We start from the raw sequence: 7,500 nt of genomic DNA on the forward strand, positions 1-7,500 counted from the left end.
CGAAAGAGTCGCGCATCACTCGTTGGATCGAAAAATTTTCAAAGTCCGAAAGAGTCGCGCATCACTCGTTGGATCGAAAAATTTTCAAAGTCCGAAAAAGTCGCGCATCACTCGTTGGAACGAAAAATTTTCAAAGTCCGAAAGAGTCGCGCATCACTCGTTGGATCGAAAAATTTTCAAAGTCCGAAAGAGTCGCGCATCACTCGTTGGATCGAAAAATTTTCAAAGTCCGAAAAATTTTCAAAGTCCGAAAGAGTCGCGCATCACTCGTTGGATCGAAAAATTTTCAAAGTCCGAAAGAGTCGCGCATCACTCGTTGGATCGAAAAATTTTCAAAGTCCGAAAGAGTCGCGCATCACTCGTTGGATCGAAAAATTTTCAAAGTCCGAAAGAGTCGCGCATCACTCGTTGGATCGAAAAATTTTCAAAGTCCGAAAGAGTCGCGCATCACTCGTTGAAACGAAAAATTTTCAAAGTCCGAAAGAGTCGCGCATCACTCGTTGGATCGAAAAATTTTCAAAGTCCGAAAGAGTCGCGCATCACTCGTTGGAACGAAAAATTTTCAAAGTCCGAAAGAGTCGCGCATCACTCGTTGGATCGAAAAATTTTCAAAGTCCGAAAGAGTCGCGCATCACTCGTTGGATCGAAAAATTTTCAAAGTCCGAAAGAGTCGCGCATCACTCGTTGGATCGAAAAATTTTCAAAGTCCGAAAGAGTCGCGCATCACTCGTTGGATCGAAAACGTTTCAAAGTCCGAAAGAGTCGCGCATCACTCGTTGGATCGAAAAATTTTCAAAGTCCGAAAGAGTCGCGCATCACTCGTTGGATCGAAAAATTTTCAAAGTCCGAAAGAGTCGCGCATCACTCGTTGGATCGAAAAATTTTCAAAGTCCGAAAGAGTCGCGCATCACTCGTTGGATCGAAAAATTTTCAAAGTCCGAAAGAGTCGCGCATCACTCGTTGGATCGAAAAATTTTCAAAGTCCGAAAGAGTCGCGCATCACTCGTTGGATCGAAAAATTTTCAAAGTCCGAAAGAGTCGCGCATCACTCGTTGGAACGAAAAATTTTCAAAGTCCGAAAGAGTCGCGCATCACTCGTTGGATCGAAAAATTTTCAAAGTCCGAAAGAGTCGCGCATCACTCGTTGGATCGAAAAATTTTCAAAGTCCGAAAGAGTCGCGCATCACTCGTTGGATCGAAAAATTTTCAAAGTCCGAAAGAGTCGCGCATCACTCGTTGGATCGAAAAATTTTCAAAGTCCGAAAGAGTCGCGCATCACTCGTTGGATCGAAAAATTCTCAAAGTCCGAAAGAGTCGCGCATCACTCGTTGGATCGAAAAATTTTCAAAGTCCGAAAAAGTCGCGCATCACTCGTTGGAACGAAAAATTTTCAAAGTCCGAAAGAGTCGCGCATCACTCGTTGGATCGAAAAATTTTCAAAGTCCGAAAGAGTCGCGCATCACTCGTTGGATCGAAAAATTTTCAAAGTCCGAAAGAGTCGCGCATCACTCGTTGGATCGAAAAATTTTCAAAGTCCGAAAGAGTCGCGCATCACTCGTTGGATCGAAAAATTTTCAAAGTCCGAAAGAGTCGCGCATCACTCGTTGGAACGAAAAATTTTCAAAGTCCGAAAGAGTCGCGCATCACTCGTTGGATCGAAAAATTTTCAAAGTCCGAAAGAGTCGCGCATCACTCGTTGGATCGAAAAATTTTCAAAGTCCGAAAGAGTCGCGCATCACTCGTTGGATCGAAAAATTTTCAAAGTCCGAAAGAGTCGCGCATCACTCGTTGGATCGAAAAATTTTCAAAGTCCGAAAGAGTCGCGCATCACTCGTTGGATCGAAAAATTTTCAAAGTCCGAAAGAGTCGCGCATCACTCGTTGGAACGAAAAATTTTCAAAGTCCGAAAGAGTCGCGCATCACTCGTTGGATCGAAAAATCTTCAAAGTCCGCAAGAGTCGCGCATCACTCGTTGGATCGAAAAATTTTCAAAGTCCGATAGAGTCGCGCATCACTCGTTGGATCGAAAAATTTTCAAAGTCCGAAAGAGTCGCGCATCACTCGTTGGAACGAAAAATTTTCAAAGTCCGAAAGAGTCGCGCATCACTCGTTGGATCGAAAAATTTTCAAAGTCCGAAAGAGTCGCGCATCACTCGTTGGATCGAAAAATTTTCAAAGTCCGAAAGAGTCGCGCATCACTCGTTGGATCGAAAAATTTTCAAAGTCCGAAAGAGTCGCGCATCACTCGTTGGATCGAAAAATTTTCAAAGTCCGAAAGAGTCGCGCATCACTCGTTGGATCGAAAAATTTTCAAAGTCCGAAAAATTTTCAAAGTCCGAAAGAGTCGCGCATCACTCGTTGGATCGAAAAATTTTCAAAGTCCGAAAGAGTCGCGCATCACTCGTTGGATCGAAAAATTTTCAAAGTCCGAAAGAGTCGCGCATCACTCGTTGGATCGAAAAATTTTCAAAGTCCGAAAGAGTCGCGCATCACTCGTTGGAAGAAAAATTTTCAAAGTCCGAAAGAGTCGCGCATCACTCGTTGGATCGAAAAATTTTCAAAGTCCGAAAGAGTCGCGCATCACTCGTTGGATCGAAAAATTTTCAAAGTCCGAAAGAGTCGCGCATCACTCGTTGGATCGAAAAATTTTCAAAGTCCGAAAGAGTCGCGCATCACTCGTTGGATCGAAAAATTTTCAAAGTCCGAAAGAGTCGCGCATCACTCGTTGGATCGAAAAATTTTCAAAGTCCGAAAGAGTCGCGCATCACTCGTTGGATCGAAAAATTTTCAAAGTCCGAAAGAGTCGCGCATCACTCGTTGGATCGAAAAATTTTCAAAGTCCGAAAGAGTCGCGCATCACTCGTTGGATCGAAAAATTTTCAAAGTCCGAAAGAGTCGCGCATCACTCGTTGGATCGAAAAATTTTCAAAGTCCGAAAGAGTCGCGCATCACTCGTTGGATCGAAAAATTTTCAAAGTCCGCAAGAGTCGCGCATCACTCGTTGGATCGAAAAATTTTCAAAGTCCGAAAGAGTCGCGCATCACTCGTTGGATCGAAAAATTTTCAAAGTCCGAAAGAGTCGCGCATCACTCGTTGGATCGAAAAATTTTCAAAGTCCGAAAGAGTCGCGCATCACTCGTTGGATCGAAAAATTTTCAAAGTCCGAAAGAGTCGCGCATCACTCGTTGGATCGAAAAATTTTCAAAGTCCGAAAAATTTTCAAAGTCCGAAAGAGTCGCGCATCACTCGTTGGATCGAAAAATTTTCAAAGTCCGAAAGAGTCGCGCATCACTCGTTGGATCGAAAAATTTTCAAAGTCCGAAAGAGTCGCGCATCACTCGTTGGATCGAAAAATTTTCAAAGTCCGAAAGAGTCGCGCATCACTCGTTGGATCGAAAAATTTTCAAAGTCCGAAAGAGTCGCGCATCACTCGTTGGATCGAAAAATTTTCAAAGTCCGAAAGAGTCGCGCATCACTCGTTGGATCGAAAAATTTTCAAAGTCCGAAAGAGTCGCGCATCACTCGTTGGATCGAAAAATTTTCAAAGTCCGAAAGAGTCGCGCATCACTCGTTGGAACGAAAAATTTTCAAAGTCCGAAAGAGTCGCGCATCACTCGTTGGATCGAAAAATTTTCAAAGTCCGAAAGAGTCGCGCATCACTCGTTGGATCGAAAAATTTTCAAAGTCCGAAAGAGTCGCGCATCACTCGTTGGATCGAAAAATTTTCAAAGTCCGAAAGAGTCGCGCATCACTCGTTGGATCGAAAAATTTTCAAAGTCCGAAAGAGTCGCGCATCACTCGTTGGATCGAAAAATTTTCAAAGTCCGAAAGAGTCGCGCATCACTCGTTGGAACGAAAAATTTTCAAAGTCCGAAAGAGTCGCGCATCACTCGTTGGATCGAAAAATTTTCAAAGTCCGAAAGAGTCGCGCATCACTCGTTGGATCGAAAAATTTTCAAAGTCCGAAAGAGTCGCGCATCACTCGTTGGATCGAAAAATTTTCAAAGTCCGAAAGAGTCGCGCATCACTCGTTGGATCGAAAAATTTTCAAAGTCCGAAAGAGTCGCGCATCACTCGTTGGATCGAAAAATTTTCAAAGTCCGAAAGAGTCGCGCATCACTCGTTGGATCGAAAAATTTTCAAAGTCCGAAAGAGTCGCGCATCACTCGTTGGATCGAAAAATTTTCAAAGTCCGAAAGAGTCGCGCATCACTCGTTGGATCGAAAAATTTTCAAAGTCCGAAAGAGTCGCGCATCACTCGTTGGATCGAAAAATTTTCAAAGTCCGAAAGAGTCGCGCATCACTCGTTGGGTCGAAAAATTTGCAAAGTCCGAAAAATTTTCAAAGTCCGAAAGAGTCGCGCATCACTCGTTGGATCGAAAAATTTTCAAAGTCCGAAAGAGTCGCGCATCACTCGTTGGATCGAAAAATTTTCAAAGTCCGAAAGAGTCGCGCATCACTCGTTGGATCGAAAAATTTTCAAAGTCCGAAAGAGTCGCGCATCACTCGTTGGATCGAAAAATTTTCAAAGTCCGAAAGAGTCGCGCATCACTCGTTGGATCGAAAAATTTTCAAAGTCCGAAAGAGTCGCGCATCACTCGTTGGATCGAAAAATTTTCAAAGTCCGAAAGAGTCGCGCATCACTCGTTGGAACGAAAAATTTTCAAAGTCCGAAAGAGTCGCGCATCCCTCGTTGGATCGAAAAATTTTCAAAGTCCGAAAGAGTCGCGCATCACTCGTTGGATCGAAAAATTTTCAAAGTCCGAAAGAGTCGCGCATCACTCGTTGGATCGAAAAATTTTCAAAGTCCGAAAGAGTCGCGCATCACTCGTTGGAACGAAAAATTTTCAAAGTCCGAAAGAGTCGCGCATCACTCGTTGGATCGAAAAATTTTCAAAGTCCGAAAGAGTCGCGCATCACTCGTTGGAACGAAAAATTTTCAAAGTCCGAAAGAGTCGCGCATCACTCGTTGGATCGAAAAATTTTCAAAGTCCCAACGATTCTCGCATGGAACTAAGTTCCAACGTACTGCCAAATTTTTCAGGTCGCGTTGCTGTTTTGCCCCATAAGGAACACGTGTTATGACCGGCCGGCTCCGACGTCCGAGCGGCACCGTTGATACTTCATGCACCGAGCGGTCTCGACCGGTCGGTCGGCACCTAGTCCTCGGGTTTCGGAACTTTCGACTTGTTTCGGCCCGTATCTCGACATTCCTTTGCGGGTTTGTTGTCGGGGCTATGGTTTCGTCCTCACCGTGTCACGAACACGCAGACAAAAATTTTTTTCGAATTTTGAAAATTTTTCGTCTGAGCGGAGATTCGCACCACAGGCGTTCGTTTCGTTCCGGTAAGAACCACTCTCACGAGTTCAAAGTTTTTCCGAGCGCTCACGTTTCGCAGGGGCGAGTTCTTCGCTCCGTCTAGAAAATATGATTCAATTTGAATCGTCGACACTACATAACCGCGGGTCGGTGTCTAAGACCGAATGGCCCTTTATGCGGTGACCAGAAAGTCTTCTCTCGCAAGTCGAGGGAAGCAGTCGAACAGAGGCATCAACTCGCCACATTCCGTGCGTATCACAGTCTGTTCGCAGACGGTACACATTGATTTCCAATCGTACTCCCGACGCTTGCAATCTAGCCGAAGGATACGAGAAGGATAATTCGAACGATTTGCACCGGGGAGTCGACAAAAATTGTCTTCACCCGAGGAAACACAAAGTCGAACAGAGCGCTCTGAGCGCTAGTACGCGTACACAAGTTGTGCGGTACCAGATATACATATTATATTAAAACGTGTGGCCGACCGGGCAAAGACTCGGCGGCATGGGGCAACACACGAAAAGAGCTACCAATAACACAAAGCTCCCTGGTTGATCCTGCCAGTAGTCATATGCTTGTCTCAAAGATTAAGCCATGCATGTCTCAGTGCAAGCCATATTAAGGTGAAACCGCGAATGGCTCATTAAATCAGTTATGGTTTCTTAGATCGTACCCACATTTACTTGGATAACTGTGGTAATTCTAGAGCTAATACATGCAAACAGAGTTCCGACCAGAGATGGGAGGAATGCTTTTATTAGATCAAAACCAATCGGTGGCGGGTTCGTCCTGTCCGCCGTTTACTTTGGTGACTCTGAATAACTTTGGGCTGATCGCACGGTCTTGGTACCGGCGACGCATCTTTCAAATGTCTGCCTTATCAACTGTCGATGGTAGGTTCTGCGCCTACCATGGTTGTAACGGGTAACGGGGAATCAGGGTTCGATTCCGGAGAGGGAGCCTGAGAAACGGCTACCACATCCAAGGAAGGCAGCAGGCGCGCAAATTACCCACTCCCGGCACGGGGAGGTAGTGACGAAAAATAACGATACGGGACTCATCCGAGGCCCCGTAATCGGAATGAGTACACTTTAAATCCTTTAACGAGGATCAATTGGAGGGCAAGTCTGGTGCCAGCAGCCGCGGTAATTCCAGCTCCAATAGCGTATATTAAAGTTGTTGCGGTTAAAAAGCTCGTAGTTGAATCTGTGTCCCACGCTGTCGGTTCACCGCTCGCGGTGTTTAACTGGCATGATTGTGGGACGTCCTACCGGTGGGCTTAGCCTTTCGGGGCGGCCCAACTAATATCCCATCGCGGTGCTCTTCATTGAGTGTCGAGGTGGGCCGGTACGTTTACTTTGAACAAATTAGAGTGCTTAAAGCAGGCTATTTTCGCCTGAATACTGTGTGCATGGAATAATGGAATAGGACCTCGGTTCTATTTTGTTGGTTTTCGGAACCCCGAGGTAATGATTAATAGGAACAGATGGGGGCATTCGTATTGCGACGTTAGAGGTGAAATTCTTGGATCGTCGCAAGACGGACAGAAGCGAAAGCATTTGCCAAAAATGTTTTCTTTAATCAAGAACGAAAGTTAGAGGTTCGAAGGCGATCAGATACCGCCCTAGTTCTAACCATAAACGATGCCAGCTAGCGATCCGCCGAAGTTCCTCCGATGACTCGGCGGGCAGCTTCCGGGAAACCAAAGCTTTTGGGTTCCGGGGGAAGTATGGTTGCAAAGCTGAAACTTAAAGGAATTGACGGAAGGGCACCACCAGGAGTGGAGCCTGCGGCTTAATTTGACTCAACACGGGAAACCTCACCAGGCCCGGACACCGGAAGGATTGACAGATTGAGAGCTCTTTCTTGATTCGGTGGGTGGTGGTGCATGGCCGTTCTTAGTTGGTGGAGCGATTTGTCTGGTTAATTCCGATAACGAACGAGACTCTAGCCTGCTAAATAGGCGTACTTTCCGGTATCTCGAAGGCCCCCGGCTTCGGTCGGGAGGTTTTTACTACCGGCGTACAAATAAATCTTCTTAGAGGGACAGGCGGCTTCTAGCCGCACGAGATTGAGCAATAACAGGTCTGTGATGCCCTTAGATGTTCTGGGCCGCACGCGCGCTACACTGAAGGAATCAGCGTGTCTTCCCTGGCCGAAAGGCCCGGGTAACCCGCTGA

At 45.7% G+C, this 7,500-nt stretch overlaps 1 non-coding gene across 1 annotated transcript in view; it reads left to right on the forward strand.

Annotated features, from left to right (window-relative positions):
• Positions 1-5,864: 5,864 nt before the first annotated feature.
• Positions 5,865-7,500, forward strand: part of LOC125500439 — a 1,914-nt gene continuing 278 nt past the window's right edge. Inside the window, exon 1 of the ribosomal RNA XR_007277821.1 lies at positions 5,865-7,500. This exon is cut by the window's right edge and continues 278 nt beyond it. This is a non-coding gene — a ribosomal RNA (small subunit ribosomal RNA).

This window comes from Athalia rosae, chromosome 3 (assembly GCF_917208135.1).
Source record: "Athalia rosae chromosome 3, iyAthRosa1.1, whole genome shotgun sequence".
Classification (NCBI taxonomy): domain Eukaryota; kingdom Metazoa; phylum Arthropoda; class Insecta; order Hymenoptera; family Athaliidae; genus Athalia; species Athalia rosae.